Source organism: Bacillus rossius, chromosome 13, assembly GCF_032445375.1.
Source record: "Bacillus rossius redtenbacheri isolate Brsri chromosome 13, Brsri_v3, whole genome shotgun sequence".
In the NCBI taxonomy this organism is placed as follows: Eukaryota; Metazoa; Arthropoda; class Insecta; order Phasmatodea; family Bacillidae; genus Bacillus; species Bacillus rossius.
The window spans coordinates 20,661,535-20,673,811 of record NC_086340.1 but is presented as its reverse complement, the minus strand read 5'-3'; the positions used below and the strand labels follow the sequence as shown (position 1 = coordinate 20,673,811).

Here is a 12,277-nt window from a genome sequence, read left to right as displayed (position 1 = left end):
CAAGTGCCCATACGAGTTGAGGACAGGGAGAAAACGGCATTCACGATTACTGACGGACGGAAATTCCAGTTTCGCGCCATGCCTTTTGGGTTAAAATGTGCCTGAGCCACATTTCAAGAGATGATGACCCGAGTGTTAGAGGGCTACCTAGGGTCAATTCGCAATCGCTTACCTGGATGATGTGATAGTATTCTCCGAGACGTGGGAGGACCACATTAGACTCATCGTGCTGGTATTGGAACGTCTTGCCACACACCACCTAATGGTCGTGCCCCAGAAGTGCCACATCGGGACCCAAGAAGTGGAGTTCCTGGGACACCTCGTGAGCGCAGCAGGAAATCGGCCTCAGCGGGAGCACTGGCAGAAGATTGTGGAGGCGGAACCTCCACAAACCCGCAAGCAATTGCAACGGTTCATTGGCCTCGTGAACTGGCTTAGGAGCTACATACCCGAATTTTCACAGATAAGAGTCCCGCTGACGGATCTTCCATCTTCTTAGTCGCGGTACTGATGAAGCGAACACGCGCAACGTGCCTTTGACGGGATAAAAGCCGCCTTCACCCGCTGCCACATACTCACGCGAGCAGACCCCGGGCGCCGCCTCTACCTACAGACGGACGCCAGCGCATGTGGCGTGGGCGCGGTACTCTTTCACGTGGGCCAGAATGGCGACAGGGAGGTCGTCGACTACGCTAGCGCGAAGCTCGGGCCGGTTGAACGCCGGTACCATAGTAACGAGCAAGAGTGTCTAGCCGTAGTCTAGGCCATGAAGAGGTACCGGCCCCACCTGGAGGGGAAGAGCTTCACGCTGAGGACTGACAATCGATGCCTCACATGGCTACACACCATGCAGGGGAGGAAGGGCAAACTAATCCGGTGGGCCCTGTTCCTCCAGTCTTTCGACTTCGACGTTGAACATATCCCTGGCACCAAAAACCAGCTGCCGGAATTACTCTTTCGAGAACCTGACGAGCAGGCGGAGTTGACGGACACCGACGACTGGGAGGGCATACTACCGCCGGGCACAGCAGACGACGGGACACGACATGACTCGGCGTGTTCACGCATCACGGCATTCGTGGACGGGGACGAGCTTCCGCCCAACACAATGGCCGATGTACAGCACCGGGTCAGCTGGGACCAAGGGACGTCACTAGACGCCGACCGACACCGCCAACAAGCGATTGCTGGGGACGAAGCGTGGCACGTGCAACAGGGTGTGATTATGACACGAACACCGGGAGAACACGGGGACTGGCGGACCTACGTCCCGCCAGAGGCTCGCGAGGCGACGCTCCGGTTCTTCCATGACCACGAATTCGCCGGACACCCGGGGACTGACCAAACACGACGGGTGATTGGCCGACACCACCACTGGCCCTGTATCATGCACGACGTACGTGAGTACGTGTGGGAGTAAGAGGTCTGCCAGGCGAGAAAGGTATGATGACGGGGACGGCGTAGAGCAACAGCATCTTCGGAAACCCAAAACCGCCTTCCAGACTATAGCCCTGGATGTGATGGGGCCGTACCCCCGCTCACCACGCGGAAAACGCTTCCTCCTCGTAGTGACGGACTTATTTACCCGGTGGACAGAAGCGTATCCATGCGGCAACGTGAGAACCCCCACGATCATCGCGATACTAACCCGAGAGTTCCTGTCACGCTGGGGCTACCCCCAATCAGTCCTGACGGACAACGCGAGCCAGTTCCTGGGACACCACTGGAAAGGTTGGTGCCACGACCAACAGATTAGGCACCATACCACACCCGCCTACCGCCCAAGGGCGAACCCAAGAGAACGGCATAACCAGGAGCTAAAGGCACAGCTATGCATCCGATTGGGGGCGGACCACTCACAGTGGGATGCACACGTAGCGGATGCACTCTTCTGCGTACGACGACGCCGTAATGCCGCCACCGTACTCACGCCCGCCGAAATGATCCAGGGACACAACCTGCCATTGCCGGGCGAATGGGCCACACGTGGCGCCCCACACCCTGACAAAACCACAGAAGGACGTGACCAACGATGCATCGCTTTCCACGACGGGGCACGATGGCGACAGGATGACTACGCCGTTAAAATAACCCCAATCACCAACCACCAACCACCAACCACCCGCCGTGCAAGTCGGCGATCAAGTATTCGCACGAATGCAACCACTCTCAGCCACACCCCGCAACTATTGCGCGGGGCTAGCCCCACGCTGGAGTGGTCTGTACACCGTACAACGGCGACTGGGGAGGACAACATATCTAGTCTGCATCGAAGGATGACGCCTGAAGAAGGTCCACCGGGACGACATCCGGCTCGCCCCCTTACCGGGGGAACGAGTGGCGGAGGAGGATACCCCCCCACCTCCAGACGATGACGCGGCATGCGGGGAGGACGACCAACTGGAACCAACACACAGGTGCATCTCTGCCTGAGGACGGGAGCAGATAGCAGTTCCCGAAATGTCGCTAGTTTCTGTTTTAGAAAACTGTTGTGTTTGTTTCATCTTTTCGTTTGGTCGTGTTTTTGTCTCATTTTGACTGTTGTGCTGAATTGTTTTGGGTTCAATATTTTGTGCTGTCATCATTTGTGGTTTTTTATTCGTTTCTCTTTTGTTTATTATTTTTTGGAAAACTATTGTGTTTGTTTCGTCTTTTCGTTTTGCTGTGTTTCTGTCTCGTTTCAACTGTTGTGCTGAATTTTTTGGGTTCGGTATTTTTGTGCTGTCATCATTTGTGGTTTTTTTTCGTCCTGTTAGTCCATTTTTCTTTGTTTTTCTTTGTTTGTTGACCATATTCCTGTTGTGGAGTATTGTGTGGTGTTATATCCTGACAACAGCAAATTTTTGCTTAATTTGTGTTTTTTGTCATTTGTGTTTTTTTGTAGTTTTCTTCTACAGACATACATGTGCTAAGCAATGGCGTATGTCCAAAAGCTTACATCAAGTCATGCACTCCCATTGCACAAATCTTTCAAAAATAACACGTTATATTACAGTTATGCACGCTTCGAAATCTTGCTTCGCTTCCAAAGGATCCGTGAAATACTTGAACAGCGATACGTATCCGCGCACTGTGTCGTGACTTATGGTGACACTCTACTTGCCGTCCCACCCGTGACATGACGCGCTTCGACCATTGAGGCGGACTATGGAAAGGGAGGGGACAGTGTGGCGGAATGGTTGACGACGGAGGGAGGGGTCCGTCTGACCTTGGGTGGTTCACCTTTTTCCCGGGACCACAGTTGGCTTGGGCGTGTAGTACCTGCTGATTTGGAGGTTCAGCCAGCTGTTTTTTTGGACTCTTTTACTGGGAACCTTTTAGAAAAATCACTTTGTTGCTGATACCCTTAAATTTTGTTGCAATTTGTTTTACGATGCTTTGCCTATGATTTTTAAGAAAGTTAGATTAGAATTAAAACATTCTATTTCGGTATTTTTTTTTATGAAAGTTGTGAAATCTTGGCTTAATCTTTACCTAAGGGCGCGGTTACACGGGACCCTGAACTACTTCAGGTGAACATGTTTAAGTAAACACGTTTACAAACGCGAAAGTGTTCGGTTACACGGTAGTTGCTGAAAAGTGTGTTTAGCTCTAAAACCGATTGTCTACTGTCAACGAATGACTGTGTTGTTGATCTCTATTTTTTAATTGCATCCAGAAAACGCGGGATTTTCTCACTTGTTTATACAGCAGTATCAGCAGAAATGAAATGTGTTTACATATTGCTCAATATTTTTTTACAAATCGGGAATTCAAACATGCACAGTAAAATTTTTAAACTTATTTTTTATTATTTTTTGAGCTAGAGTACCTATCTCAGTTTTAAGAAAATTAAGGTCAGGATAAATTAAAAAATATATCTAATTATCTGTTGGTTTTTTTTTTGTTGCATTCGGTAAAATATTACTCGAACTTGTGCCAGAAACACTTTCCATCTAGAATTTCTGCAAAAGACTGTTTATATTCTATCCAGCCAATCAGAGGCTAATGTAGAAGACATGTCGATCTGAACTACTTTGCCAACCTGTTTAAGTTAAATGAGAAATGGCCTCGAACGAAACATGTTCAGACTGTGTGTAACCGCACTCAACAGCTGAACATGTTCACCTGAAGTAGTTCAGACTCCCGTGTAACCGCGCCCTAAATGTTGTTTTAATTATTTACTATGGTCTTTACTTTTTAAAGCAATTTTCTATTTGTTTTAACCAAAATAAAAATATTCAGACTTTTTACAAGTTATGCGAAATGTTTCGGTGTGAATGCATTGTGTTGTTTTCTTTCTATGAATTTCTTAACATTAACCCTCCCCCCCCCCCCCACCTTTTTTACCTTTCATCAAAATATAATATTTTAATATTTTTGATATAGATTTTATAATTAAAATTATTACTTATTTTGGATTCGCTTTTAATTTTGATTATATATTTGCTTTATATTTTGAATAGCTTAAAATGTAAATTTATTCCAACCAATCACGTATCATCTTACATTCAAACATCCGTAGTGGAATTTCCAGTTATCTTGTCGAATGAGGGAAATACAACAATAATGGTAACTGCTAATTGCACGTTGATTGGTTTTAGAGCATAAACTCATTTAAAGAATCAAATATGGATTTTGAAAGTGAATTAAAAAAGTATTTCTCCCCACGTGAATGGGGTGAATTAAGTGATTCCGAGCGAAATGTTGCGATAAACATTTTCGAAAATTTTTTGTTATTACAAAATTTAGGTATGTACAATGTCCACGTTAATGGAAAATCGTTTTAATTTCATGTAAATGACATTGAATAATTCGTGAATTTTAAATTTATATAGTGTAGTATTAACAAATAGAATTTCTTACCTTCAGTTTGGTTTTCTTCCCCGACTTTCATTGTGCAGAGTCCTTGGTTCAATATTCTTCCATCGCTGCTTTTCCGTAAATAAAGTTATAAAATTACGAAAATAGTATTTTAAAGTACTAAATATGCTCTTTGTTTTACCCTGAAAACATTCATTAGTATACGTATTCCTTTTGGTTATTGAGAAATTAATCAGTTTATAACTTACCTTACAATACTTGTGCATTGAAACGACCGCCGTCATTTTTTTGCTTTCCCATGTGGTATATGTGTGTGTGTGTGTGTTTTAGATAACTTTAGTCAAGCCATGAGAATGGTCGATTATGTTAAGTTATCTACATTTAAATTATTTAAAAATATTGTGGACAGTTGGTTAGGTTAGTATAGCTACTTAAAAAATTCTGTAAAATATTTTTAGTGTTTGCTTAGGAACAACATATTTAAGATATAACCGTATTGACCTAACCAACCATTCACACAATTTAACCATATTTTTAATGTAGCTAACTTAATATTATCAACTATATTTTAAAGTATTTTAAATGTAGTTTGCCAATTCTATTAATTTGTCCACTAAGTCTATGAAGGACGATACGGTCCTTTCATGGTTTCATGCTCGTTATTATCGTATAACATATGTTACTGAAGTTGATCTTGTTAGAAGCTAACTTCGGTTACCTTTGGTGAAATTGGTAACTTTGGGCCTCGGAATGGACTGCAGTGAACTGGTTGCTACGTTACGCAGTAATTCCTAAGCAATAATTCATATATTGTACAGTACCTATTTTTAATGTAGTTATATTACTCTAATCAACCATACACACTGTTTTTAGTATTTTTAATGTAGCAAACCTATTCATGTGGCCATTTGTAATAGTGACACTGAACATGGGTGGACACGCCCTCGGAATGAACTGTTGTGAATGTTAGGTTTGCAAATTCTGTGATTCGTCATTTATATAAGAATGTTTAAAAAAAATTGCTACTGTCACATCAATGCACATGCATTGTAATGTAAGCTCTAAACGTTGATTTCTCAGAAACAAAAACAAATTTAGATAGGCCTACATTGTTTTTAGAATAGATAGAGGAATGTCTTTAGTGATAAAAAAATATTTTATATTTTAGTATTTTATTTAGGGTAAAGCTGTGACACAAGAATATTACCAATATTTTTTAGTGATAATTCTAAGTTAGCCAAGGAATATTGTCTAGCCATACAGATCACAAGAGATAAACTAAAATTATTAAAATTTTTAATTTAAGGTTTACTTGTATTATTGAAATAGCAAAGTTTGACACAGTAGGTAAGAACAAAAAAAAAAGTATGAATGAGATAAGTATTTATTCTATGGGCTGGCTGGAATGTTTGTTCCATGAAGTCTAGTGACACATGCAAGAATTTGTATTGTTAAGGCAACATATTTGAATTACTTTTTCCTTACAATAGTTTCATTCAAGGACTTTTTCTAAAAACGTTTAACCATACAGAACGTTTTCAATTCATAATTGTTAGGAGGAAATGAAAAAAAAAAAGTTCAGAATTATTTATTTGGAAACAAAACCCTTCAATGTTAAAGGCGCAAACAGTAGCATACAAATTTGAATTTGGCAGACTTCAGGGGACTGCTCCCTTTTTGAGAGGATGCACTATTGAAGCTCAGTGGCATTCAAATGATTCACAGGTAGCAGGCGACGAGTCAGGCACAATGTGCAGCTTGGTGTGCATCATCCTGTTGGTATGAAACTTCCAGTTTCACTCAGTCTCTGGTTGAGCCGTACAAAATTATTTCGTACACATTCGTTGTGAAAGTGCACTTTGTAAATGCACACTGCTCCTGATGCCATTTTTTTTTCTCTCTCGTAGCCACACATAAATTTACATATCGCCTATCTCTGCTTATGATAAATCTTCCATGCTATTATCTCTGTAATCAAAACACACCACACTCAGTAACAGTCAACACTGCGCTATTCAAAGCCAAATGCATAAATGTACCACAACCAACCAACCTATGCTGGATGCTGGTGCATTTGACTAACTCTAAACGTCTGCGCCTGGCTCGTCGTTGCTTTCCTCGGAGCGTTGGAACGTCACTGTGCTGCGATCGCATGTCATCTTGGCCAGTGAAATAGTCTCCTGAAGCCCACCAAATACAAATTTGCATTTATGCTCCATAATTTTTAACAGTCTCTATAAAAATTTTGCACTTTATGTTTTGAATAAAATGTGATGCCAGCTATATGCTACATAGGTTGAAGATGCTATTTGTAAAAAAAAAAAATTCAATTACACCTTATTAACTTTTTTTTTTTGACTGTAAATTTGCAGTGGTCACTATTTGTAATTAATTTTCAGTATTTCTACAACTGTGCAATGCAAACACTTATTATTCGTCACTATTAATAAACATTTCTTCATAGTAAGACTAAATTAAGAAAAAAAAATTAAAATGCCAGCACGTAGATTCAATGGTACTAGTTATTTTGCTGAAACCGCCCACCTTGAAGTTTGGCAGTAGCGGCAGGTATTTGCTTACTAATTTACATGATTTCAACTATAAGGTATTTCATATAATCTGCTTGGCAGCCTGTGGCTGTGACGTCACTGAGGCTGGCCGATAGCTGCCTTGTTCTGACTGCCTGGGGACCAGTCGAGGATGGTGAACTGCTTTGAGCAAGGATACATGTGATTTTCAGTTATTTTTTGCCTCAGTTTTTTACTTTACTGCGTAAAACAATGTAGCTGGCAAAGGATGAAGTAAGTGAACATTTTTGATGAAATATGAGATTGACTATTCGGACATATTTTAAGGCATCAACATTTATCCATCTCACTAATGGCAGGATATATAAAGGATAAGAACAATAGGGTATACAAGGAAAAAAGTTTGAATGTATATTTTATGTACATTTTTATGTATCTTCGAACATTTTATAAACATCAATGTGTGTAATAATATAATTTTTATAATACTGAAAGATGGGCATGATTTCATTCTGTATATATTATGTTCATTTTATGATTTCCTTTTACAAGCTAGCCAGATGAGAATTTCACTGCATTAATATAATTAATTACATTACCTTGTGTATGTACCACCTTGTGGAATCTACAAGATAACTATAAAATACATATTGAGCAGCTGATCTGTGATGTCTAGGTATTGGAGTGCTTGTAAGAGGAAGAAAAGGTGGAGAGCGAGAGAGAGAATCATAATAATACAATGTGTGGTTCATATTGTCACATAAATATTTGTTAGGGTTACAAGCTAACATCGTTAACAGACCAGGCCAGTTTTCTTGGAAAGTAGAAGAAAAAAAAATGTATATATTTATTTTCCCAATGAAATAAAAAAATTACTCATCTTTTTCTCTCTTTCTATCTTTCTCCAGTTCATTGCTATGAATGCAAGACATACTTTCCTTAAAATTTGTTAGAGGTATTCTTACTGCACAGTATAATTCTAAATGCTTATTTTGAATACATTTTTTTTTATTTAGTAGGAAAAACAAACCTTACTAAAAAAAATTTTTGGTATTTTTTAAACAAAAATATGTACAAAACAAAAAAAAATTATAAAGTAAGCTAAGTTGTGATACACACAAGTCAGATTGTTGTTTTAGAATATGTGTAGTAATAATTTTATTTGCATGTCACTTATATATTAGGTACTAGCATACAGTTGTTATGTTATCTATATTTTGTATAAAATGTTGTGCCTTGATTTTTAAAATTGGTGTTTAACCTAAGATAATAATAAAAAAAACTGTAGTGCATACTTTACAACATATAAGCTAGTAATATTTTTTGTACATATTTTTTCTTGCTATTATTTGCTTCCATATGTAATCTTTCATATTATCTAGAAACCTTTCTCTTTTTATTCCTTTTTTAATTCTTTGTTTGTGTGTTATCTTTTTGTATCTGATTGCAGATTTGCTAGCATAATGTTGATGGAAATAAAAACAGGAAACTATATATTGAGTAGGAAAATTTATTTAAATAATTTCTTTATGTTAAGCATAACCTAGTCCATCACTTGCTCTCCACCCACTATCACTATCTATGGCTGCCACGTATTTTTGAATCTCCTGCCAACAGTGTGCATGTGAGTGTGTATAACTCTGCCACTTCAAGAGGCATGTGTAGAGCCTGTGATGTGCACCCACACAGTGGCGTAGCCAGGATTTGTGTATGGGGGGTGTTAAGAAGCATGCCCCCCCCCCCCCCGCATTAAAGCGGGAAAATTTGGATTTTAAGGTGTAATATAGTGCTATTTTAGCAGTTTTAGGTTCTTAAATTATTAATTTTAATATGAAATTTGTTTGAGTGATGAATAAGAAATTAATTAAAGATTTGGTGCTAAGGAGGGGGGGGGGGGTTGAACCCCTAAACCTCCCCCTCCCCCCCCCTGCTACGCCCCTGCACCCACATATTAATTGATTTATCAATATTATAATTGCTAATTTTACATTTCATTGTACACCCCGAAGTGATAATGTATTTCAGGTTGATTAAAGGACAGAAAGGCCAAACACGCACAAAATTTGGAACACACACTGCTCGAGCTGACTATTTTTCCGAATTATAAATTTTACAAGACTTTAAGTAATACGTAAATGTAAACCCATCTGGGTTTAGTGTAACTCTTGTTTGAATATTGAAGGGTTTATATTGTTTCGGCCACGGCACGATTTCGATTCCGACCTAACTGTTCACTGTGAAACTTCACATGCAGCCACGACACAGTGACCACTGCCCAATCTTGCTACATCGTCACCCGGAGTAGGAAGCATCCATCAGCACACCTCGAGGACTTCAACATTTGCAGAACTGATCAAGTAACATCCGCCATCCGCTTGATAATTTTTAAACCTTTTCTCTTTTTCTTGAGGCCTACTCCGGGTGGTAGACTGTTTTGCCTGAATATTTTAAATTTCGTTTCTGAATTTTTGGAACCATAGACAAACTTGTTTTTTCTAGTCTTGGTTACATAATGCCCTGGTCCGCACTTAATCCGATTACGGGCTGTGGTTTTTTTTATCCTTAATAATAATTTTAAATACTTTATTTTAATAACTCTGTGCAATGATTATGGCAAATAAATTGATATTTACAATTGACAATTACCACAGTACGGGCCATCTACTTTGGAGCAATCACGTGTGTATTATTAAGAGACTGCGTAATTTAATTACAATATACCTTTATTGTAAGTAGCATGCCTAAAACTGAGAGTTGGTTAATTTTCATTGTTGGATATACTGGGTCAGGAATCAAGCCTAGCACCCACACGGGTCACGTTACGGCCCTGTATTTCAGAGCCTCAGTTAGGTCCAGGACCCCATTCATGTGGTGCTGCTCATGATTTAAAGACAATGTCCATAACCGTTAATTACGCACTTCCCCTCCTGACATATAAATACATATTGTTAAAAGATGTTTTAACTTTTAAGTGTTATATAATAGTACACCTGTTATCTTGCCAGATAAGACTAATGAGAAAAGGAAAAACGTTAACTGGAACGGGATAAACTAAGGTAACTAGCTGAAGTGAGTGTGTGGGAACAATAGGGTGTTGGGAATGTTCGGCCTGGATACCCCACTGGTGTGCAGCAGGTGGCGAGCTAAGACTCCACCCAGGGCCGGATTTAGAGGCCTGGAGGCCTCGGGGCAACAGAGGAGCAGAGGGCCCCTGGCCCCAAATTATTTTCCAAATAAAATCAAAAAAATTTTTCAGTCAAGTTTTCCAATAAATAATTTATTGTGAAATCAAGTAGATTCTCTTAGTATTTAAAAAACATACATAAATATAATCGGAGACAAGAATTATATGAAATTAAATTTTAGTGTTAATGAATATTTCTGTTAATATTTAACAATAATATAATCATGTACGTACAAAGTACTGCAGGTAAAGGTAAAACAGTGAATAAAGAATATCAAAGGAAAAGATGTTTACTATTGTTTACTTGTCGGAATTTGAAAGATTTTTTTTCCAAAGTCTCTATTGTGGGGGCCCTCCGTATGTGGAGGCCCCGGGGCTTTCGCCCTGGTTGTTATCCCCTAAATCCGGCCCTGACTCCACCGGTAGCTCTGGCTGCAGTGTGCGCTCACTGCAGCCTCCTGCACCCCTGGCAGGCCATTTTTTAAGCTCGAGTCCCTGGTCTCTGGGTATCCTTGACACAGTGGGCAGGAATGATACATAGGACGCATGACAAGTGTGTACTAAAACATTAATCCTTGTTCAACGTTGACAGTGACATTCAAATTCACATTACAACTTTAAAATTACTTGTTATACTGTTGCATTGAAATGTATTCTTTCTGAAATCAAAATATGAATTGTTCCACTTTTTTTCCATGCAGGAATCGATCTTCCGAAACCTTCCTTTATGAAAAAGAAGCGTAAATTACAACAGGGAGATTCTGAAAGTGGCAGCGACAAACCTTGGGAGAGCGGCAAACATTTAAAATTAAAGAAAAAAAGCCCAAACTCATCATCAAGAGCTAAAACTAGACAAAGAGATGGAGTTGACACAATAAAGGAACCCCCATTTTTAAAAAGGAAAAGGGCAAAATTGAATGCTCCCTTGATAGACGCAAATGAAGAAATAAAACAACAGAAAACTGATAGATCCAAGCTTGAGACGGCAACTGTATTGACTCGACAACTGAAGGACTTGAGCCCGGGAGTAAACATTGAACTTGTACAAGGTTTTGTAAGTATGAAACTAATGTATTGTTTGTAACAAGCAGTGCTTTGCACAAAAAAATTGTTTAGGTAACATCCAAAGCAAATAAGTAAGATGATAATGTACTGTTATACCTAGAGACACTATCATTTTGCAGTATATTTTCCCTGTCATTCAAGCAAGAGTAGCTTTTCTCATTGAGTGATTGGACTTAATATGACCTTTAATTCCTCAAATCAATTTCAAACATTCAAATATTAGTTAAGCAAATTCAGTGGTTGTGGTTCTTCTGTTAAGTATGTGTTGACACCACTGTGTATTCTTAGACAAGCTACCGGTATTACAATTTCCCTCTCTGTCATTCCAGATAGTTTTGATTATGTAATTAACAAACTTATTATTGCTACTATTTTCACTGATGAAAATCTTTAAGTAAAATTTCTAGCAGTTAATCAATTATTTTGTAAATCATGTCAATTTTAAAGCGATATTCACATATTCAGGATCTTTCATTTCAATGGTACTAGAAGCAAATGTAGCTTCATTATGGATGAGCCGTAAAGTAGAAATTCTTCTGTACTGAATACTATTCTGCAACATGTTAATCGTTTTATAACATTTTGTACAAGTTTTGTGTAGTCCAATTAAGTCACTGCAGCAATTATATTAATTTCCATTTCCCACATGTCAGCGATAAACACTGGTATGAACTTGTAGAAGTGTTTAGAATTTGGT

General features: G+C 39.4%; 1 protein-coding gene across 2 annotated transcripts in view; it reads right to left on the bottom strand.

The window, feature by feature from the left end:
• Positions 1-6,375: 6,375 nt before the first annotated feature.
• LOC134538325 (zinc finger BED domain-containing protein 4-like) overlaps positions 6,376-12,277 on the bottom strand; it is a 30,631-nt gene continuing 24,729 nt past the window's right edge. For both annotated transcript variants that reach the window (XR_010076121.1, XR_010076122.1), the window contains 2 exons: positions 6,857-6,983; positions 6,376-6,771 (listed from right to left, as the gene is read on the bottom strand). The gene's annotated coding sequence lies outside the window, so the exon portion shown is untranslated. The remainder of the gene's footprint in view (positions 6,772-6,856; positions 6,984-12,277) is intronic.